Below are 25365 nucleotides of genomic sequence, written 5' to 3'. Positions count from 1 at the left end.
AGCTGGGATGAAGTGAGAGAGTGGCATGGACATACATACACTACCAACTGTAAAATAGATAGCTAGTGGGAAGCAGCCACATAGCACAGGGAGATAAGCTTGGTGCTGGTGGGAGGGAAACGCAAGAAGGAGGAGATATGGGGATATATGTATATGTATAGCTGATTCACTTTGTTATAAAGCAGAAACTAACACACCATTGTAAAGCAGTTATACTCCAATAAAGATGTGAAAAACAAACAAACAAACAACATAACCTTAATGAGCACAGGGTAACATTTCTGAAAGCCATGCTGGTCCTTGGGGATGAAGATAGAAAATGGGCAATTTTATCTAATTTGCTCATGGATAGTGTTCCACTTTGTAATTTATTAGACTTTACCTGGTTAATTCTAATGCTAGAAAGAGCCAATACTCTCATATTCCCGGGTCTTCAATCAGAGTTTTTTCCAGATGGAAACAAGGTGTATATTACTAATGTGTGTATATGAGCTTGCATATGAGTATGTTGGAAAGAATCAAAATTGGAAGATGAAAAAGTGGAAAACATTTCCATAAGTTAATTTCAATAACCTGTTGATTCTGTGTTTTCAAACATTGGATCTTGTCAATGACAACATTAATGAAATTATAAAGGAGAAACTTGTAGTTAGGTATAGTTACACACGTTTCAAAACCATCTGGTTTAAATCTCAGTAGACCTCTGAAGATCCTAATTATTTTTTTTTTATATATATATTTAAAAAGATTTATTATACAGAATTGGCTCATGCAATTATACAGACTAAGATGTCCCAAGATCTTCAGGGTCATTCAGCTGGCAGGCTTGAGCCCCAGGGAAAGCCAATGTTTCAGTCTGAGTCAAAAGGTAGGAAAAGGCCAACATCCTAGTTTGAAAGTGATCAGGCAGAAAGAATTCTTTCTTACTCAGGAGGGTCAGCCTTTTTGTTCTTTTTATTTTTATTTTTATTTATTTATTTATTTTTGTTTATTTTTTATTTTTTTTATTTTTTGCTTTATAACAAATTTAATCAGTTACACATATACATATGTTCCCATATCCCCTCCCTTTTGCGTCTCCCTCCCACCCTCCCTATCCCACCCCTCCAGGCGGTCACAAAGCACCGAGCTGATCTCCCTGTGCTATGCGGCTGCCTCCCACTAGCTATCTACCCTACGTTTGGTAGTGTATATATGTCCATGCTGCTCTTTCACTTTGTCATAGCTTACCCTTCCCCCTCCCCATATCCTCAAGTCCATTCTCTAGTAGGTCTGTGTCTTTATTCCTGTCTTACCCCTATGTTCTTCATGACTTTTTTTTTCTTAAATTCCATATATATGTGTCAGCATACAGTATTTGTCTTTCTCTTTCTGACTTACTTCACTCTGTATGACAGACTCTAGGTCCATCCACCTCATTACAAATAGCTCAATTTCATTTCTTTTTATGGCTGAGTAATATTCCATTGTATATATGTGCCACATCTTCTTTACCCATTCATCCGATGATGGACACTTAGGTTGTTTCCATCTCTGGGCTATTGTAAATAGGGCTGCTATGAACATTTTGGTACATGTCTCTTTTTGAATTATGGTTTTCTCAGGGTATATGCCCAGTAGTGGGATTTCTGGGTCATATGGTAGTTCTATTTGTAGTTTTTTAAGGAACCTCCATACCGTTCTCCACAGTGGCTGCACCACTTCACATTCCCACCAGCAATACAAGAGTGTTCCCCTTTTTCCACACCCTCTCCAGCATTTATTGTTTCCAGATCCTTTGATGATGGCCATTCTGACTGGTGTGAGATGATATCTCATTGTAATTTTGATTTGCATTTCTCTAATGAGTAAAGATGTTGAGCATCCTTTCATGTGTTTGTTGGCAGTCTGCGTATCCTCTGTGGAGAAATGTCCACCTAGGTCTTCTGCCCATTTTTGGATTGGGTTGTTTGCCCTTTTGTTATTGAGCTGCATGAGCTGCTTATAAATTTTGGAGATTAATCCTTTGTCAGTTGCCTCATCTGCAAATATTTTCTCCCATTCTGAGGGTTGTCTTTTGGTCCTGTCTATGGTTTCCTTTGCTGTGCAAAAGCCTCCAAGTTTCATTAGGTCCCATGTGTTTATTTTTGTCTTTATTTCCATTTCTCTAGGAGGTGGGTCAAAAAGGATCTTGATGTGATTTATGTCATAGAGTGTTCTGCCTATGTTTTCCTCTAAGACTTTGATAGTGTCTGGCCTTACATTTAGGTCTTTAATCCATTTTGAGCTTATTTTTGTGTATGGTGTTAGGGAGTGATCTAATCTCATACTTTTACATGTCCCTATCCAGTTTTCCCAGCACCACTTATTGAAGAGACTGTCCTTTCTCCACTGTACATTCCTGCCTCCTTTATCAAAGATAAGGTGACCATATGTGCGTGGGTTTATCTCTGGGCTTTCTATCCTGTTCCATTGATCTATCTTTCTGTTTTGTGTCTTGATTACTGTAGCTTTGTAGTATAGTCTGAAGTCGGGGAGCCTGATTCCTCCAGCTCCATTTTTCGTTCTCAAGATTGCTTTGGCTATTCGGGGTCTTTTGTGTTTCCATATAAATTGTGAAATTTTTTGTTCTAGTTCTGTGAAAAATGCCAGTGGTAGTTTGATAGGGATTGCATTGAATCTGTAGATTGCTTTGGGTAGTAGAGTCATTTTCACAGTGTTGATACTTCCAATCCAAGAACATGGTACGTCTCTCCATCTATTTGTATCATCTTTAATTTCTTTCATCAGTGTCTTATAATTTTCTGCATACAGGTCTTCTGTCTCCTTAGGTAGGTTTATTCCTAGATATTTTATTCTTTTTGTTGCAATGGTAAATGGGAGTGTTTCCTTGATTTCACTTTCAGATTTTTCATCATTAGTATATAGGAATGCCAGAGATTTCTGTGCATTAATTTTGTATCCTGCAACTTTACCAAATTCATTGATTGGCTCTAGTAGTTTTCCGGTAGCATCTTTAGGATTCTCTACATATAGTATCATGTCATCTGCAAACAGTGACAGCTTTACTTCTTCTTTTCCAATTTGGATTCCTTTTATTTCCTTTTCTTCTCTGATTGCTGTAGCTAAAACTTCCAAAACTATGTTGAATAAGAGTGGAGAGAGTGGGCAACCTTGTCTTGTTCCTGATCTTAGTGGAAATGGTTTCAGTTTTTCACCATTGAGGACGATGCTGGCTGTGGGTTTGTCATATATGGCCTTTAATATGTTGAGGCAAGTTCCCTCTATACCTACTTTCTGCAGGGTTTTTATCATAAATGGGTGTTGAATTTTGTCGAAAGCTTTCTGTGCATCTATTGAGATGATCATATGGTTTTCCTCCTTCAATTTGTTAATATGGTGTATCACATTGATCGATTTGCGTATATTGAAGAATCCTTGCATTCCTGGAATAAACCCCACTTGATCATGGTGTATGATCCTTTTAATGTGCTGTTGGATTCTGTTTGCTAGTATTTTATTGAGGATTTTTGCATCTATGTTCATCAGTGATATTGGCCTGTAGTTTTCTTTCTTTGTGACATCCTTGCCTGGTTTTGGTATCAAGGTGACGGTGGCCTCATAGAATGAGTTTGGGAGTGTTCCTCCCTCTGCTATATTTTGGAAGAGTTTGAGAAGGATAGGTGTTAGCTCTTCTCTAAATGCTTGATAGAATTTGCCTGTGAAGCCATCTGGTCCTGGGCTTTTGTTTGTTGGAAGATTTTTAATCACAGTTTCAATTTCAGTGCTTGTGATTGGTCTGTTCATATTTTCTATTTCTTCCTGATTCAGTCTTGGCAGGTTGTGCATTTCTAAGGATTTGTCCATTTCTTCCAGGTTGTCCATTTTATTGGCATAGAGTTGCTTGTAGTAATCTCTCATGATCTTTTGTATTTCTGCAGTGTCAGTTGTTACTTCTCCTTTTTCATTTCTAATTCTATTGATTTGAGTCTTCTCCCTTTTTTTCTTGATGAGTCTGGCTAATGGTTTATCAATTTGGTTTATCTTCTCAAAGAACCAGCTTTTAGTTTTATTGATCTTTGCTATCGTTTCCTTCATTTCTTTTTCATTTATTTCTGATCTGATTTTTATAATTTGTTTCCTTCTGCTAACTTTGGGGTGTTTTTGTTCTTCTTTCTGTAATTGCTTTAGGTGAAAGGTTAGGTTGTTTATTCGAGATGTTTCCTGTTTCTTAAGGGGGGATTGTATTGCTATAAACTTCCCTCTTAGAACTGCTTTTGCTACATCCCATAGGTTTTAGGTCGTCGTGTCTCCATTGTCATTTGTTTCTAGGTATTTTTTTATTTCCTCTTTGATTTTGTCAGTGATCACTTCGTTATTAAGTAGTGTATTGTTTAGCCTCCATGTGTTTGTATTTTTTACAGCTCTTTTCCTGTAATTGATATCTAGTCTCATAGCATTGTGGTCGGAAGAGATACTTGATACAATTTCAATTTTCTTAAATTTACCAAGGCTTGATTTGTGACCCAAGATATGATCTATCCTGGAGAATGTTCCATGAGCACTTGAGAAAAATGTGTATTCTGTTGTTTTTGGATGGAATGTCCTATAAATATCAACTAAGTCCATCTTGTTTAATGTATCATTTAAAGCTTGTGTTTCCTTATTTATTTTCATTTTGGATGATCTGTCCATTGGTGAAAGTGGGGTGTTAAAGTCCCCTACTATGATTGTGTTACTGTCGATTTCTCCTTTTATGGCTGTTAGTATTTGCCTTATGTATTGAGGTGCTCCTATGTTGGGTGCATAAATATTTACAATTGTTATATCTTCTTCTTGGATCGATCCCTTGATCATTATGTAGTGTCCTTCTTTGTCTCTTCTAGTAGTCTTTATTTTAAAGTCTATTTTGTCTGATATGAGAATTGCTACTCCAGCTTTCTTTTGGTTTCCATTGGCATGGAATATCTTTTTCCATTCCCTTACTTTCAGTCTGTATGTGTCTCTAGGTCTGAAGTGGGTCTCTTGTAGACAGCATATATATGGGTCTTGTTTTTGTATCCATTCAGCCACTCTGTGTCTTTTGGTGGGAGCATTTAGTCCATTTACATTTAAGGTAATTATTGATATGTATGTTCTTATTCCCATTTTCTTAATTGTTTTGGGTTCGTTATTGTAGGTCTTTTCCTTCTGTTGTGTTTCTTGCCTAGAGAAGTTCCTTTAGCATTTGTTGTAAAGCTGGTTTGGTGGTGCTGAACTCTCTCAGCTTTTGCTTGTCTTAAACGTTTTAATTTCTCCATCAAATCTGAATGAGATCCTTGCTGGGTAGAGTAATCTTGGTTGCAGGTTTTTCTCCTTCATCACTTTAATTATGTCCTGCCACTCCCTTCTGGCTTGTAGAGTTTCTGCTGAGAGATCAGCTGTTATCCTGATGGGGATTCCCTTGTGTGTTATTTGTTGTTTTTGCCTTGCTGCTTTTAATATGATTTCTTTGTGTTTAATTTTTGACAGTTTGATTAGTATGTGTCTTGGCGTATTTCTCCTTGGATTTATTCTGTATGGGACTCTCTGTGCCTCCTGGACTTGATTAACTATTTCCTTTCCCATATTAGGGAAGTTTTCAACTATAATCTCTTCAAATATTTTCTCAGTCCCTTTCTTTTTCTTTTCTTCTTCTGGAACCCCTATAATTTGAATGTTGGTGCGTTTAATGTTGTCCCAGAGGTCTCTGAGACTGTCCTCTGTTTTTTTAATTCCTTTTTCTTTATTTTGCTTTGCAGCAGTTATTTCCACTATTTTATCTTCCACCTCACTTATCCTTTCTTCTGCCTCAGTTATTCTGCTATTGATCCCATCTAGAGTATTTTTTATTTCATTTATTGTGTTTTTAATCGATGCTTGATTCATTTTTAGTTCTTCTAGGTCCTTGTTAACTGTTTCTTGCATTTTGTCTATTCTATTTCCAAGATTTTGGATCTTTGAAATAGAATCTTGGATCATCTTTACCATCATTATTCTGAATTCTTTTTCAGGTAGACCGCCTATTACCTCTTCATTTGTTAGGTCTGGGGGTTTTTATCTTGCTCCTTCTCCTGCTGTGTGTTTTTCTGTCTTCTCATTTTACTTATGTTACTGTGTTTGGGGTCTCCTTTTTGCAGGCTGCAGGTTCATGGTTCCCGTTGTTTTTGGTGTCTGTCCCCAGTGGCTAAGGTTGGTTTAGTGGGTTGTGTAGGCTTCCTGGTGGAGGGTACTAGTGCCTGTGTTCTGGTGGATGAGGCTGGATCTTGTCTTTCTGGTGGGCAGGTCCACATCTGGTGGTGTGTTTTGGGGTGTCTGCGGACTTTTTATGATTTTAGCTCACCTCTCTGCTAATGGTTGGCGTTGTGTTTCTGTCTTGCTAGTTGTTTGGCATAGGTTGTCCAGCACTGTAGCTTGCTGGTCGTTGAGTGAAGCTGGGTGCTGGTGTTGAGATGGAGATCTCTGGAAGATTTTCGCCGTTTGATATTATGTGGAGCTGGGAGGTCTCTTGTGGACCAGTGTCCTGAAGTTGGCTCTCCCACCTCAGAGGCACAGCACTGACTCCTGGCTCCTCAATTTGGGATGATTTGTTGTCTATTCATGTATTCCACAGATGCAGGGTACATCAAGTTGATTGTGGAGCTTTAATCCGCTGCTTCTGAGGCTGCTGGGAGAGGTGTCCCTTTCTCTTTGTTCTCACAGCTCCTGGGTCTCAGCTTTGGATTTGGCCCCACCTCTGCGTGTAGGTCGGCGGAGGGCGTCTGTTCTTCACTCAGACAGGACAGGGTTAAAGGAACAGCCTCTTCGGGGACTCTGGCTCACTCAGGCCGGGCGGGAGGGAGGGGCACGGAGTGCGGGGCGAGCCTGCAGCGGCAGAGGCCGGCATGACGTTTCACCAGCCCGAGGCACGCCGTGCGTTCTCCCAGGGAAGCCGCCCCTGGATCCCGGGACCCCGGCATTGGCGGGCTGCACAGGCTCCCGGAAGGGCGGTGTGGACAGTGACCTGCACTCGCTCACAGGCTTCTTGGCGGCGGCAGCAGCAGCCCCAGTGTCCCACGCCCGTCACTGGGCTCCGCGCTTTCAGTCGCGACTTGCGCCCGTCTGTGGAGCCCCTTTAAGCAGCGCTCTTAATCCCCTCTCCTCGCGTACCAGGAAACCAAGAGGGAAGAAAAAGTCCCTTGCCTCTTCGGCAGCTCCAGAGTTTTCCCGGACTCCCTCCCGGCTAGCTGTGGCACATTAGACCCCTTCAGGCTGAGTTCTCGCCGCCAGCCCCAGTCCTCTCCCTGCGCTCTGACCGAAGCCCGAGCCTCAGCCTCCAGCGCCGCCCGCCCCGGCGGGCGAGCAGACAAGCCTCTCGGGCTGGTGAGTGCCGCTCGGCACCGATCCTCTGTGCAGGGATCCCTCCACTTTGCCCTACCCAGGTATGTGGGGAGTTTCTTGCCTTTTGTGAGGTCTGGGGTCTTCTGCCAGCGTTCAGTAGGTGTTCTGTAGGAGTTGTTCCACGTGTAGCTGTATTTCTGGTGTGTCCGTGGGGAGGAAGGTGATCTCTGCGTCTTACTCTTCCGCCATCTGCGCGCCGGCCGCTGACGGAGCCTACCGGAAGTCGCAGACGGGGCCTACCCTAATTATGTTTTAATAATTTATTCTTAGAAGAAATTATTGTTTTAATCTGATTTTAAGAACATGAAAGAATATTTGAAAAACCTATGGTTCTTAATTTCACTGGCTTACAAAGCAAAAAAATGATGCACATAAATATTGTAATCTAGATAGACTATTTACCATTTAGTTCAGATTTTTGGTGTCAAGAATATGATCTTTCTATTGTATAACATAATATGAGGAAGGGAATGTCATGGTTAGATTGATTTTCTTTTAAAAAAATAATAATGTAAAAAATACTGCGGGCTTCCCTGGTGGCGCAGTGGTTGAGAGTCCTCCTGCCGATGCAGGGGACACGGGTTCGTGCCCTGGTCCGGGAAGATCCCACATGTCGTGGAGCGGCTGGGCCCGTGAGCCATGGCCGCTGAGCCTGCAGGTCTGGAGCCTGTGCTCCGCAACGGGAGAGGCCACAACAGTGAGAGGACCGCGTACCACAAAAAAAAAAAATACTGAAAATATGTGTTTATAGGGTAGAAATAATTATAAAAAGAAAATTTAGAAATCGATTTTAATAAGTGTTCAGGAGACAGATAATGACAATCATATTATATTTGTGATAATGGAAGTAGAGTGAAAGACATATCGCACTTCAAGTCACACAAGCAATAAAGTGAAATTGAAGACAAAAATGGCTACTGTTTAAGTGTCAGGCATTGTTGCAAAATGTTTTCAAACATCATTTTACTTAAGGCTAAAAACAAAAATTATATAAATGTTATCATTCCATTTTCATAGAAGTGGATTTTGACTATGAACATTGTATGATCTGCTCACTATTGAACAGTGGTATTGTTGGGAGTCCACTCTGGTCTAACTCCAAAAATTCTCAAATAGTGTTTGCCACTGTTGGTGCTGTACTATTTCAAGCCTAAATGACAGTAACGCTATTATCTCTGGCAAGTGGTAAGTGAAGAATAGCATGTGTACAGTGGATGATAGTACGTTTCACCTTGAGCTCATTTGAGTTTGAAGAGCTTATAGAATGTAGTTGGCAGTTTCTTTCATACAGAGAAATTCTGTCCTTTTACAATGAATTTCTGTAATGCAAATTAGCTTTCACCCTGTTGCTTAAGTAGGATATATGTGATTATAATGCAGAATTTGCTTTGATTCATAAGCACATTTTCCCAGAACATTAAGGTTTTCCAAAACAAAGAAAATGCACCTGAATACAATGTGCATTAACTTAGCTAAATACATGCTATTCACTCACTCCATGCTCCTTTGGGTCGCATGCTCATCCTAAGAATTGCTTTTCTACTCTCTTTGTTTATTTTGAAATGTCTCTATAATTTGGACTCAATCTTTCTTAAACTACCGTAAAATTACCTTTATGTTTTAAGGTCAAATCTTGTGTTTTCTGGAATATTTCTCCATTTATTGGGAATTTTACATCTCTTTTAAACTGCTAGCTATTTTTATTGGAATTATTATTGTTCTGTTAGTGCTGTGGTACAAAGTAACGTAGTTCTTAGTGGTATTTTCCAGCCATAGTTTTCCCTTAAGCCCTGTTATTTTTAGGGCATGATTTTGCAGGATCTGAAGTTTGTTCAGTCACATGTATATTGTGGTATATTGTGTTATAACAGAAACACTGGAATCAGTTTGACATGTAAGAGAAAAGTTAAGATCTATACTGATATGTAAATTTAGGAAAAATCACCATATAAAAGGAAGTTGAAGTAAGGGAAATAAATAAAGTCACTCATGGAGAGAACTAGGAGAGAAAAGACCTGATGACACAACTATGGAGACATCTGCAGGAGAGGTTTAAGGAAGAAAGGGTCAATGAGAGAACTGGTTCTTCTTGGCTCCTTCGTTCCTTGTACTATTTATTCATTTATTCAACAAATATTTACTAGGCTATGTTCTCATGGAGGAGGAGATTGTGAAAGTGGTCTGGTTTCTTCTTTAATGCAGTTGTAAATTTTAAAAGAAGCACAGATTACATAAATGCTATCATTAAATCAGATCGTCCTGAATTTTACACCAGTCCCTTGTGAAAACCATTTCCTATTCAAAAGGGACCAGAAGCTCTGCTTTGATTTCCTATAGGATTTGAAAAACAAGTACAACTGGCTCCTAGTTGGCTTGAATTTCACTGGTTCCAAAGACATAAATTGGGCTACTTTGCTTGCCTGATTCATTTTCCAGTCTGTATTTCTCAGGTGTAAACACCTTAAAGGAAGTCATCATTCCTTTGTGAATTAACCAAGAGACACAACAGAGCAGCAGGAACTAATTAATTCTGTTCTCCTGATTTTCTTCTGTGAAGCAAGTCGTTAAAGGAAATGTTAAGTGTATTGCATGCATTGATTTTGAGCTTGATAGGATCATGCTATCTGGCAACCAATATATTTATTTGCATTTATGTTTTAGTCAGTTACTTATAGGTTTCCCTAGCATTTCCAACCATAATCAATGTGGTGTTAGAATAGAGAATTTCTCATTTTCAGTCAGGCTGGTCTCTTCACATAAATTTTTCAGGATATACAGCTGCCGACTTCAAGCTATAGGGTATCTTTTTAAGATTTTAACTAAGGATATTAAAGCATATTGGATGAAAGATCCAGATTTATAAAGTAAATTGGTGATAAATATAGTCTGTTTGAAATTTCTTAATTTTGGTTTTTAAATTATGGTGTCAATTTGGTTACTTTAAAAAATATATTTTTATCCTCCAGAGCACTCCTCTCTCAATATCAGTCTGTCATAAATCTGGTATAAGTTGGTTCCCAGCCATAGCATTGAAAATTATCTTAGAGTCTTTAATAATAGCAAGATAATTAATCATTAATAGCATAAGAGAAATAACTTGGTAAACTGAAAAGAGCTTTATTTATTTTATCCCAGAATACATAAAATAAAAATATTTAATGAAGTTATATATATATTTTATATAGATACATGTTTATAGCAATGTATAATATATATTATATACACCAATGTGTAATATATACCAGAATATATAAGTGTATGTTTCCGTGTATGTGTATATGTACATATAATGTATATGTAATGTAATGTGTATGTGTATATATATATATATATATATATATATAAAGAGAGAGAGACTGGTTTACATATTTGCAAGATTTACTTATTAGCTGTATATTATCAGATATCACAACTATGAATTCATGCTGAACAATTACATTGATTTTATACTATCCAAAATAATTAGTATTTTTCCATGCCTAGAATATTGAGAATATTATACATTTGATTTATTTTAGTTATAAAATTCAACTTTTATACTGATTATCTTTGAAAATAGGTTTTTTTTTTAAGTACCATCTCTATGTATAAGGAGCCAGTGAAATCAGTGAGTTTTAATTCAGTTTGAAATTGGTCTACTTGGTGAGTGATTTTGTATACATTCCCATGTAATTTAATATAGTTCAAATTCACTATGTAGCCTTATTCAAATGGACAATACTACAGGAAGTATTCTTTTTTTTTTTTTTTTTGTGGTACGCGGGCCTCTCACTGTTGTGGCCTCTCCCATTGCGGAGCACAGGCTCCGGACGTGCAGGCTCAGCGGCCATGGCTCACGGGCCCAGCCGCTCCGCAGCATGTGGGATCTTCCCAGACCAGGGCACGAACCCATGTCCCCTGCATCGGCAGGCGGACTCTCAACAACTGCGCCACCAGGGAAGCCCTACAGGAAGTATTCTAATCATTAGGGTCATATCAACTGGCATCTGTAAGTAGTGGGGAGGTTTTTAAGTGATGTAAGAAAAATATTGAAATATTTCATAGACATAATCAAATGTGTTTCCCTTATAGTAAGTCAAATTAGTATACAGAAAATAGCAGACCATTTTATATTTTAATTAATAAAAACAAATGAGAGCTACCCCTAATCAATAACTGCAAAAAAAAAAAGTAAAAGAAAACCCTTTTTCCTGTTCTTGATCACAGTTAACTTTCTTTTTTTTTTACATCTTTATTGGAATATAATTGCTTTACAATGGTGTGTTAGTTTCTGCTTTATAACAAAGTGACTCAGCTATAGATATACATATATCCCCATATCTCCTTCCTCTTGCGTCTCCCTCGCACCCTCCCTATCCCACCCCTCTAGGTGGTCACAAAGCACCGAGCTGATCTCCCTATGCTATGTGGCTGTTTCCCACTAGCTATCTATTTTACATTTGGTAGTATATATAAGTCCATGCCACTCTCTCACTTTATCCCAGCTTACCCTTCCCCCTCCCCATGTCCACAAGTCCGTTCTCTACATCTGCGTCTTTATTCCTGTTCTGCCCCTAGGTTCTTCATAACCATTTTTTAAAAAAATTCCATATATATGTGTCAGCATAACTTCTAATAGGATTTATAAAACTCAAGGATGACTCAACATGTTAGAACATTGAAGGCTCTATAATGTAAGTTCATAAAAATTAGAGATTTTTTAAGGATCTACGAAATAATTAAGTAACTTTTCATTCAAGAAAAAGAGAAGCTTGCACTGCTTAATAGCTCTTTCCTTGAAAAGACCAAGGGAAGTTTTCATGTGATGTAAATATTTGGCAGTGTAAGCTAATCATATCTTCACCAACAGATTGTAAGGCAGAAATAAACCTATTTAGTTATAAAAAATAAAAGTGTGTGATAAATTAATTAATTGAATGGATTTAGAGTCAAATTGTATGAAGAAATGAAAATAGTATATATTTAATGTTATGGCATACCTACAGTAAAGTAAAGGTAGTTACAGTATTAAGAACATTGATAAAGAATTGGAGTGTTCTTATACATTACTTTTAATATTTCCACCATCTGTGGTCTTAATTAATATTTTATTAAATTAATTATTTGGCTTTCATAAATTAAATATTACACAAAAGTATACTTTCGTGCAGCTTTGTATGGTATATCAAAAAGATATGGAGAAACTGAATAGTGAGATCACATTTCTTAGATATATAAGCTGCTTTGCTTAAATAGCTTGAATGTACTGGTTAAAAGAAAATGTTAGATTTATAACAGTTGCAGAAATACATATTGGAGTGATTTGATTTGAGGCATAGACCTGTCATCACACTTCCCCATTCACTCTTTTACCTGCTCATGTGGTGTGCATATGTGGAGTGAAATTAAACCTTTAGATCCTATTCAAAGAGATATTGTGTATAAACAAATATTAAACATACTATGTAACCGATTTCTTTTTTATAATGCCACAGTTTGACATACAGTAGCTCTTTCACTGCCTTTCACATCTTTTGCAGTTATATTTACTGTGATATGTAGCTACATATCAAAATGTGTTTGTCAAATGGATTTGAATATTTCATTGTTGAGTAAAATGGTTTTAAAAAATGTCATGTAAAATATTTATCAGAAAATATAAGTACAGGTTCTGTAGAATATTTTAAGCATTCAAATATATCAACATTGTAAAATATAATCTTTTCATGTAAAATTGAGAAGAATAGCATCATCTAATTTCATTGCTTCTGATTGATAAACTTCGTGATATAATTTTTATTTATAATCTTTTTATTTTATATTGGAGTATAGTTGATTAACAATTTTGTGATAGTTTTAGGTTAAATAGACTCATTAAGTAACAATTTAACTTCGAATACATTTTTTAATTTTTACAATACTTTCACTTTTTTCTGTCTAATGTATTTATATATTTAATTTATTTATCATCAACCTACAGAATATTTAAAACTGTAAATTTTCAGATGTAGAAACTCATTCTACTCTCATTTCTTTTTTTGGATGCCATATATTTCATTAGAGTAAGTACAGGAGAACTGTGGACTTTTGATATTTATTAAGGATTATTATGACGAAGTCTTTTTATTGTGTGATAACTTCATATGGTATTAAGATGCTAACAAAATTTTTGTAATCTTTTCCTTGTCAGTAATATTTAAATATCCAGGTACTCATGGCCTTTCACTTAGTAGTCATTCTCAGTAGGGTGCGTCACCCTCCAGGGGGGCTTTTTAATACATACGGAGTTTGTGGTGGTTACAGTGAATAGAGTCATCGTGGCATTTAAAGATTAGAGGGGCTAGTTTAGTTAATCTCCCTAAAATATTTGGCATAGTCCCTCATTATGTTCACATTTCCTTTGTAATCATATGTAGGTAAATAATTTACTTATATAAGCCTGGATTCTTTTTTACTTTTCCATTTAAACACAAAATAGGTTTTACACGTTTTGTATGTACACTAAAATTTCCAGAAATGTAATTGTCATGTATAATGAAGGGAGGACCATCCTTTTTTTCTTCCCTTTGACTTAGCCAGCATTAACCATTGCACAATCACATCACTAAAGACAATGCCATGCATGGTATTTACCTGTCTACGCAGCTGAATCAGTTGGCATTGATAGTGTTTGCAGTTATGGTGATTAGACATAAAATTTCAAGCATTTAACTACTTCAGTATGTCTTCCAGTTAATCATCACCAAACACTAACATTTTGAAATATCTTACTTTAATTTATTTCTTTCTTATATTAAATTAAACTAGGATTTTTTCTGAAATTTTGCGTTTAGGTTTACTGTCTAAGAATCTCATAGTAGAATAGTAAATATTTTATTATAGAGAAAGTGGATGTTTCTTTTGAAAGGTCTGTGAGATAACAGTGGAAAGTTGTAATTCACATGTGAAGTCTTTTCTGTAAAATGTTTATCTTGAGGTATAATATACATACAATAATGTGCATATTTCTTGTGTGTAATTTGATCAATTTTAATATATAAACGTTTGTATATTCAGCAGCTAGAATGACATAGGCTACTTCCAGCATGTCAGTCAATATACCCCCGTAAGAGATAAACTCTTGCCTTAATTCTTAATTCTACTGCCAACACATTAGTGATATTAGTATTAGGTATATATTAGTATTGCCTGTTCTTAAACTTTATAGAAATGGACTCATGTATTATTGAAAAACATTTCTGGTATTACCAGGTTTGGGCAATGAATGAATCTGACACGAGCATTTTTGTATTTGTACATTGGTAGGTATTATGCACTCATTTTTATTTGGTGTAAATCTAGGAGTGCCACTTCCAGGTCATAGGATACATATGTTCAGGTTTAGTAGGTATGGCCAGATAGTTTTTCAAAGTGTCTGTACTATGTTATATTATCACCAACAAAGCCTCAACATTCTAGTTTGTTCCACATCATCATCAAAACTTAGTGTTATCATTCTTTTAGGTTTTATGCCTTCTGTTGTATATGGAATAGTATAATAATGATTATTAGTTTTTAATTTCTTGATGGTAATAAATGGTAAGCACATGTTTGTATATTGATTTTCCATTTTGAAACCCTTTTCTTTTTTTTTTCCAAAATCAATGTTTTAGTTTATTTTCCCTCTGAAATAGTCTATTTATTTTATTTTTTAACATTAATTTTTATTGGAGTATAGTTGCTTTACCATGTTGTGTTAGTTTCTGCTATACAGCAAAGTGAATCAGTTATATGTATACAAATATCCCCTCTTTTTTAGATTTCCTTCCCATTTAGGTCACCACAGATAAGACTGAGTAGAGTTCCCTGTGCTATACAGTAGGTTCTCATTAGTTATCTGTTTTATACATAGTAGTATATATATGTCAATCCCCATCTCCCAATTCATCCCACCCCACCCCCCTTTCTGCCTTGGTGTCCATAAGTTTATTCTCATCTGTCCCTATTTCTGCTTTGCGAATAAATTCATCTGTACCATTTTTCTAGATTCCACGTATGAGTGATATTATACGATATTTATTTTTCTCTTTCTGACTTACTTCACTCTGTATGACAGTCTCTAGTTCCATCCACGTGTCTGCAAATGGCATTATTTTGTGCCATTTTATGGCTGAGTAATATTCCGTTGTATATATGTACCACATCTTCTTTATCCATTCCTCTGTTGATGGACATTTAGGTTGCATCCATTTCCTGGCTATTATAAATACTGCTGCATTGAACATTGGGGTGCATGTATGTTTTTTTGTTTTTGTTTTTGTTTTTTTTTTCGGTATGCGGGCCTCTCACTGCCGTGGCCTCCCACGTTGCGGAGCACAGGCTCCGGACGCGCAGGCCCAGCGGCCATGGCTCACGGGCCCAGCCGCTCCGCGGCATATGGGATCCTCCCAGACCGGGGCACGAACCCGTATCCCCTGCATCGGCAGGCGGACTCTCAACCACTGCGCCACCAGGGAGGCCCCGCATGTATGTTTTTGAATTATGGCTTTCTTTGGGTATATGCCCAGGAGTGGGATTGCTGGATCATATGGTAGTTCTCTTTTTAGTTTTTTAAGGAACCTCCATACTTTTCTCCATAGTGGCTGTACCAGTTTACATTCCCACCAACAGTGTAGGAGGGTGCCCTTTTGTTCACACCCTTTCCAGCATTTATTGTTTGTAGATTTTCTGATGATGGCCATTCTGATCAGTGTGAAGTGATACCTCATTGTAGCTTTGATTTGCATTTCTCTAATAATTAGTGATGTTGAACATCTTTTCATGTGTTTGTTGGCCATCTGTATGTCTTCTGTGGAGAAATGTATATTTAGTTCTTCTGCCCATTTTTTCATTGGGTTGTTTTTTTTTATATATTGAGCTGCATGAGCTCTTTGTATATTTTGGAGATTAATCCTTTGTCAGTTGCTTCATTTGCAAATATTTTCTCCCATTCTGAGGGTTGTCATTTCATTTTCTTTATGGTTTCCTTTGCTGTGCAAGCTTTTAAGTTTCATTAGATCCCATTTGTTTATTTTTGTTTTTATTTTTATTACTCTAGGAGGTGGGTCAAAAGAGATCTTGCTGTGATTTATGTCAAAAAGTGTTTTTTCCTATGCTTTCCTCTAAGAGTTTTGTAGTGTCTGGGCTTATATTTAGGTCTTTAATCCATTTTGAGTTTATTTTTGTGTATGGTGTTAGGGAGTGTTCTAATTTCATTCTTTTACATGAAGCTTTTCAGTTTTCCCAGCACCACTTATTGAAGAGACTGTCTTTTCTCCATTGTATATCCTTCCCTCCTTTGTCATAGATTAGGTGACCATAGGTGCATGGGTTTATCTCTGGGCTTTCTATCCTGTTCAATTGATCTATATTTCTGTTTTTATGCAATTACCATACTGTGTTGATTACTGTAGTGTTGTAGTATCAGTAGTCAAGAAGTCAGGGCGCCTGGTTCCTCCAGCTCTGTTTTTATTTCTCAAGATTGCTTAGGCTATTTTGGGTCTTTTGTGTTTCCATACAAATTGTAAATTTTTTGTTCTAATTCTGTAAAAAAAATCCTGTCATTTATTTGATAGGGACTGCATTGAATCTGTAGATTGCTTTGGGTAGTATAGTCATTTTCACAATATTGATTCTTGCAATCCAAGAACATGGTATATCTCTCCATCTGTTTGTGTCATCTTTGATTTCTTTCATCAGTATCTTATAGTTTTCTGAGTAGAGGTGTTTTGCCTCCTTAGGTAGTTTTATTACTAGGTATTTTATTATTTTTGTTTTGATGGTAAATGTGAGTGTTTCCTTAATTTCTCTTTCTGATTTTTCATTGTTAATGTATAGGAAATACAAGAGATTTCTGTGTATTAATTTTGTATCCTGCCTGCTACTTTACCACATTCATTGATGAGCTCTAGTAGTTTTCTGGTGGCATCTTTAGGATTTTCTGTGTATAGTGTCATGTCATCTTCAAACAGTGACAGTGTTATTCTTTTCCAATTTGGATTCCTTTTATTTCTTTTTTCTTCTCTGATTGCTGTGGCTAGGACTTCCAAAACTATGTTGAATAACAGTGGTGAGAGTGGACATCCTTGTCTTGTTCCTGATCTTAGAGGAAATGCTTTCAGTTTTCAACCATTGACAATGATATTTGCTGTGGGTTTGTTGTATATGCCTTTATTATGTTGAGGTAGGGTCCCTCTATGTCCACTTTCTGGAGAGTTTTTATCATAAATAGGTGTTGCATTTTATCAAAAGCTTTTCCTGCATCTCTTGATATGATCATATGGTTTTTATTTTTCAATTTGCTAATATGGTGTATCACATTGATTGATTTGCGTATACTGAAGAATCCTTGCATCCCTGGGATAAATCCCACTTGATCATGGTGTGTGGTCCTTTTAATGTGCTGTTGATTCTGCTTGCTAGTGTTTTGTTGAAGATTTTTATGTCTGTGTTCATCAGTGATATTGGTCTGTATTTTCTATTTTTTGTGGTATCATTGTCTGGTTTTGGTATCAGGGTGTTGATTGCCTCATAGAATGAGCTTGGGAGTGTTCCTCCGTCTGCAATTTTTTTGAAGAGTTTAAGAAGTATAGGTGTTACCTCTTCTCCACATGTTTGATAGAATTCGCCTGTGAAGACATCTGGTCCTGGACTTTTATTTATTGGAAGATTTTTAATCACGGTTTCAATTCCATTACTTGTAATTGGTCTGTTCATATTTCCTATTTCTTCCTGGTTCAGTCTTGGGAAGTTGTACGTTTCTAAGAATTTGTCCATTTTCTTCTGGGTTGTCCATTTTATTGTCATATATTTGCTTGTAGTAGTCTCTTATGATCCTTTGTATTTCTGTGGTGTCAGTTGTAGCCTCTCCTTTTTCATTTCTAATTTCCCTGATATGAGTCCTCTCCCTTTTTTTCTTGATGCGTCTGGCTAAAGGTTTATCAATTTTGTTTATCTTCTCAGAGAACCAGCTTTTAGTTTCATTTATCTTTGCTATTGTTTTTTTTTGTTTGTTTCTATTTCATTTATTTCTGCTCTGATCTTTATGATTGCTTTCCTTCTACTGACTTTTGGGTTTTGTTTGTTCTTCTTTCTCCAGTTGCTTTAGGTTTAAGTTTAGGTTGTTTATTTGAGAATTTTCTTGTTTCTTGAGGTAAGTTTGTATTGCCATAAACTTCCCTCTTAGAACTGCTTTTGCTGTTTTCCATAAGTTTTGGGTCTTCCTATTTTTATTGTCATTTGTTTCTAGGTGTTTTTTAATTTCCTTTTTGATTTCTTCAGTGATTCATTGGTTATTTAGTAGCATATTGTTTAGCTTCCATATGTTTGTGTTTTTTACAGTATTTTTTTTCCTGTAATTGATTTGTTATCTCATAGCATTGTGGTCAGAAAAGATGCTTGATATGATTTCAGTTTTCTTACATTTAACAAGGCTTGAATGTGACCCAAGATGTGATCTATTCTGGAGAATGTTCCATGTGCACTTGAAAAGAAATAGTATTCCACTGCTTTCAGATGGACTGTCTTATAAATATCAAATAAGTCTATCTGGTCTAATGTGTCATTTAAGGATGTGTTTCCTTATTAATTTTCTGTCTGGATGATGTGTCCATTGTTGTAAGTGGGGTGTTAAAGTCCCCCACTATTATTGTGTTACTGTCGATTTTCCCTTTTATGGCTGTTAACATTTGCCTTATGTATTGAGGTTCTTCTATGTTGGGTGCATAAATATATACAATTGTTATATCTTCTTCTTGGATTGATCCCTTGATCATTATGTAGTGTCCTTCCTTGTCTCTTGAAACATTCTTTATTTTTAAATCTATTTTATCTGATATGAGTATTGCTACTCCATCTTTTTTTTTTGTTTTTAAATTTCCATTTGCATGGGATATCTTTGTCCATCCCCTCACTTTCAGTCTGTAGGTGTCCCTAGGTCTGAAGTGGGTCTCTTCCAGACAGCATATATATGAGTCCTGTTTTTGTATCCATGTATCCAGACTATGTCTTTTGGTTGGAGCATTTAATCCATTTATATTTAAGGTAATTATTGATATGCATATTCCTATTGCCATTTTCTTAATTGTTTTGGGTTTATTTTTGTTCTTTTTCTTCTCTTGTGTTTCCAACCCAGAGAAGTTTCTTTAGCATTTGTCATAAAGCTGGTTTGGTGGTTCTGAATTCTCTTAGCTTTTGCTTGTCTGTAAAACTTTTGATTTCTCTGTTGAATCTGAATGAGAGCCTTGCTGGGCAGAGTATTCTTGGTTGTAGCTTTTTCCCTTTCATCATTTTAAGTATATCCTGCCACTCCATTCTGGCTTACAGAGTTTCTGCTGAAAAATCAGCTGATAACCTTATGGGGTTTCCCTTGTATGTTGCTTTTCCTTTTGCTTTAATTTTTTTTCTTTGTATTTAATTTTTGTTAGTTTGATTAATATGTGTCTCAGTGTGTTTCTCCTTGGATTTAACCTCTATGGGACTCTTCTGCTTCCTGGACTTTGGTGACTATTTCCTTTCCCATGTTAGGGAGGTTTTCAACTATGATCTCTTGAAATATTTTCTCACTCCCATTGTCTTTCTCTTCTTCTTCTGGGGTGCCTATAATTCAAATGTTTGTGCATTTAATTTTGTCCCAGATGTCCCTGAGACTGCTGTTATTCCTTTTCATTCCTTTTGCTTTATTCTGTTCCACAGCAGAGATTTCCACCATTCTGTCTTCCAGGTCACTTATCCGTTCTTCTGCCTCAGTAATTCTGCTACTGATTCCTTCTAGTGTACTTTTCATTTCAGTTGTTTTGTTCATCTCTGTTTATTTGTTCTTTAGTTCTTCTAGGTCTTTGCTTAACTTTTCTTGTATCTTCTCAATCTGTGCCTCCATTCTGTTTCCAAGATCTTGGATCATCTTTACTATCATTACTATGAATTCTTTTTCAGATAGATTGCTTATCTCTTCATTTACTTTTTCTTGTAGGTTTTTATCCTGCTCCTTCTTCTGCAACATATTTCTTTGTCGTCTCATTTTGTGAAACCTATTGTGTTTGTGACTCCTTTCCCCAGGCTGCAGGATCATAGTTCCTTTTGCTTCTAGTGTCTGCCCCCTGGTGGATGAGGTTGTTCCAGAGGCTTGTGCCATTATCCCCTTGATAGGGGGTTTGATTGGTGTTGTGTTGATCAGGGCCTGCCCTAGATATTGAGCAGGGCCTCACCTTTGCTTTGTGGTTGTCACTGCCATGTCAGGGGCAGGGTCTGCTCCCTAGTTGTTGGAGTAGATGCCCCCAGATCTGCTTCTTATCTGTGTTTCTGATCTGTGGTGCAAGGTAGGTGGGGTTGGAGCACTCCACCTGGGAGGGAAGGCACTAAGTATTCCTCCTTTGGAAGTGTTCACCTGTGGGTGTGCTCTGTTTTGTCCCCTTCCACCTGTTGTGTGAGCTCTCAGATTACGCTGATGTTGACACTGCTCTCGGCCCCACCTTAATTGTGGGTATGATGGCAATTGGCTCTGGTATCTCTCAGGCCTTGCTTTCACCACCAGGCCACCAGAGTACATCCACTGAAGTCAGGTCCCAGGATTGCAGTAATCATGGATCTGGATCTCTTGTGGATGTTATAGGGGCAGCTCAGACTCTAGTCTGGCCCAATCCCCATGTGTATGTGCCCACAAAGTCTACAGCTGCTGAAGCTAGACCTGTCTTGGCTGCAGGACCACTCATCTGTTCAGATTTTTTGTAGACTCTGAGTTTTTACCAAGCCAGTTGCAGGGGTGTCAATTCATGGTTTGCACAGTGTGAGGAGAGATTCCAGCTTTTCTTCCTTAGTTGCACAGGCCCTGCGGCTCAGCTGTGGTTTCAGCCCCACCTCTGCGTGTGGGCCACCCACAGGGGTCTGCTCCCAAGGCTTCCCTGGGACATACAAGTCCGCCCCAGAGAGGTTAGGGTGCAGAGGTGACGCAGCTGCTGGAGTCATGGGAGCCCTGGCAGCAACAGGTGCATGGGGAGTTGGTGAATGCAAGAGATCCAGCCCCAGCGGTGATGAAACACACAGGGAAGCTAGTGGCCACAGGTTGTTACCTAGGTAGTGACTCTAAATGCCAGTTCTTTCCACTGATAGTAAGTTTGTATTCTGAAAGGATAGTTGGCAGTTGATAAATTAATACTCATCTGAAATGACTCTTCAATATGTGAATGAAAGTGAATCACCATAACCCACCCATTCACATTCTACATTCCCTCTAATTAAGACTACAGGTCTATGGGAGAACGTGTAAAAAGTTAGGAAGATAGTTTCATTATGTGTATAGGAACCCTACCTTTACCTTAACTCTATTCTTTTTAATTTCTTTGGTTATATAGGTATATAATTTTGTTTTTTATCAGATTATAAGAAAGAAATATTTCATTGAAAACCATAATTTTTGTGCTAATCTTAATTTTATAGTTCCTTTATACCCAAATAATAAATACACTTTTGACTCCCTCTCTTTACCACATATGAGAGCACCTGAGCACTCCAACACGCTCAGTCCTGTAGTCATTGCCCTCACTTTCTGGGTAATTAAAGGACTCTAATTTCAGAACCTTTGGTGACCTAGAATGAAATCCACTGTATATTGAGTACAACTCTGAGCTTATACCTCATATATAAAAACTGGGCTTTAGGGCTTCCCTGGTGGCGCAGTGGTTGAGAGTCCGCCTGCCAATGCAGGGGACACGGGTTAATGCCCCAGTCCAGGAAGATCCCACATGCCGTGGAGCAGCTGGACCCGTGAGCCATGGCCGCTGAGCCTGCGCGTCCGGAGCCTGTGCTCTGCAACGGGAGAGGCCGCAACAGTTAGAGGCCTGCGTACTGCAAAAAAACAAACAAACAAAAAAAAACTGGGCTTTAGAATTGATTTTCTGGTGATGCAGTCCTTTCCTTTAGTTTCTGGGTCTTAATTATTTAATTCATATGCTTATGCTTTAGTTCCTGCCTTAGTAACTGATGCTTTATCCTGGTTCCTCAAAAACGGGGACCTTTTCTTTTTTTCCAGAAGCTCTAGTTTACTGAAATCACAGTACTTCTAGGCCACCTGTCCTTTCTGTGTCACCATTTAAGATATTTTCTTGGGCTTTCCATTACTATTCAGAATTCACCTGCAAAGATGCCTAAATGTTACTGTTTTGAACAGTCTGCTACTTGACTAGACCACCGCATATCACAGGTCCCACTGTTTCATTTGTTTTGAGTTTCCTTTCATCATCATTTACGGCAGGAGATATGTTTTCTGTTTCTTTAGTTTCCCATACTGCCATATACATTATTAGCATATATTTTGCACAAAAGCATGTGATACTTTTATTTGTATAATTTTGTGTTGTAGAAATATGTGTATAATTTTGCCTGATTGTAGAAAAAAACGAGTTACAACCTCAGTCTCTCACTCAAATCCTCAGTAGGTCAAACTAAATGGCTTTTTATATCTGAGATAGAATTGAAATGCCATTTTGCCTTCAGAGTACAAAATAAGTACTATATGAGCATAAATTCACTTTGTTTACTTAATAAACAATTGCAGAGCTTAAGTATTAGTTTTTCATCTGTAAAATGGGAGAAAAAAGAATTACTACCTCAATGAGTTTTTATGATAATTAAGTGAGTTAGAACCCCTAAAGAGCTTAGAACAGTGCCTGGAAGATATTAAATGTTCAATGGAGGTGAACTTGTTTGATTATTATTACTCAAATATTTATTTGAATTTGTTCAGATTTGCATTGTACTGAGTTCTTTGTAGATAGATACATAATAAAAACTAGTTTGAGTTAATCATTTAAAAAATAAAATTAACATTACTTTGTGCTTTATATTGACTATTTTAAATTACTAATTAAAAAGATAAGTCCTAATAAATGAAAACTAATTCCAACTCTTTTTTTTAATATTAGAATTGCATATGCCAAAATATATATGAGGAATAATACAAGTCAAAGAGTTTAAATAGACTAGCCATTAGTGTATTTATTATAACTGTAATGTCTAGTGTTTTCTCTAATGTAAAAGGATTATTTTCTTGTCATCTAATACCAAGATTATAGTATCAACCTATAAATCCTTATTATGAGTAAATAATAAAAAAATTCAACCATAGTTTATAGTGTATAAGGTGAAGCAATAGCGCATCTTTGATATTCTACTTTGTGTAATACAAATTTAATGATCCTTTTACTCTATTTTCACTTTTAAAGGACCAAGACTTTTTATTACTCTTCACATAGATGATTTAGATAAAATTATTTTACCCTGTTAATTTATTTTCAATGACAAAAAATATGAAAATGTACATCACAGCCTCAAAAAAATTCATAGAAGCAACTAATGCATTTGTATTTTCCATATTAGTATAAAATTGGAAATAAATGTAAGAAAATTTCTCAAATTTTCTCCTCCAAGGATTTGCTCATGCCTTAAACTTTTTGATTTTAAAACATTTTTCTCCTTAAGCTTAAGTAGTCTAAAATGTCAAATGGATGTATAATAATAAAGATGGCATCTGGAAGATATTTTTAGCAATAGACAAAGCCAAAAGTCAAAGGAATACAACATGTGAATAAAATATAACATTAGCTATGTGGTTAGGTATTTAAATATCCTTGGGCAATTGATACCTTTCCTTTGATATGCAACTTTAAAATACTAATGCTACTACTGCACTGATACTTCCAAAATATTGACATATTTTGTTATCTATCATCCAATGTCATTACTCTCCAAGACTTCAACTAGACTGTATTATATGTGATGAGAGGAATTCCTTCATTTACTTTAAATTTTATTATTTTTGTGAGTTAAAACTCTTGAATTTCTACAAATTATATGGTATTAAAGAATTGTGGATAAATAATTCAGGAAATAGATTTATTCTCTGTTATGAAAATCAAATGCAGGATATCAGAGTAAATTCAAACCATTAGATTAAGAGGAAATAAAATGCAGATATGATGTCCAAATCTGCCCTTTGAATATGTGAGAAATTCTCAGACTGTCCCAGAGAGGGAGTGAAAAAGAAAAGAGACAGATGGCATTTAATATTAGGACTGAAATTTGTTCTATAACTTTTAAAACATAAATTTCTAGTCTTTTTATTTCATTTCCTTTTGAGATTTTAAAGTCCCATCATAGAGTACTGATGTCTGTTTTTAGCCTTTCAACTTTTCTACTCTCTCTTTCTGTATGTGTGTATATGCATATGTATAAGGCCCATAAGTATATATGTATGTATGTATCTACCTACCTACCTACCTACCCAGGTTATGCACATGGAATAAATTGAAATGGAATATAAAAACAACCAGAATCCAAATAATTACAAGGATAATTCTGTAATTATTAGAGGAAAATAAAACCATTTTAAAATGTGACCTTCTGACTAAAGCAGTCAATTCTAAGCACCTGTTTAATTCTTCATTTAACTATCCCTATTTCAAGAAGGATCCTTCTCTTCACTTGTATCCCCTCCCTTTCTCTGTGTTCACTTCAGCAGATTAATCACAGGGACAATCTTGCAATTTTTCTTTCTTCCAGTCCAAGAGTAGCTGGGCTCTTTCTTTTTCTCATACTTCATTTCTAAAATATTGAACAACTATTCTTATCCTGTAGTAGACTTTGGACTACTATGCAGCACACTCAATGTATAACTTAGTTCTTAATTCACGGGCTGTTAATCTTCTGGTACTTATTATTCACTGAAGAGGAAGGATATTGTTTCAAGACCATGTCTATATTCTTATAGCAGAAGTTCTCTCTCTTAACTGTCCAGCTCTTGCAAACATAAAGAGACTCATCTTTTGACTGACTTGGTCAATGATGATACATTTATTCTTTTTCTTTTTTCAATGTTTTGATACGGTTTCCAACAATTTTCTTCTTTTTTCATTTCTAGGGTAATGAAAATTGGCTTGGTAAGATTCATTAATAAAAAAAATGTATAGTCACTCACTATAGACAATGTTGCTGTGGGAG

The sequence above is a fragment of the Mesoplodon densirostris genome, chromosome 9 (genome assembly GCF_025265405.1).
Source record: "Mesoplodon densirostris isolate mMesDen1 chromosome 9, mMesDen1 primary haplotype, whole genome shotgun sequence".
Lineage (NCBI taxonomy): Eukaryota > Metazoa > Chordata > Mammalia > Artiodactyla > Ziphiidae > Mesoplodon > Mesoplodon densirostris.
The sequence above is the reverse complement of the archived record's forward strand: the minus strand, read 5'-3'. Positions refer to the sequence as shown.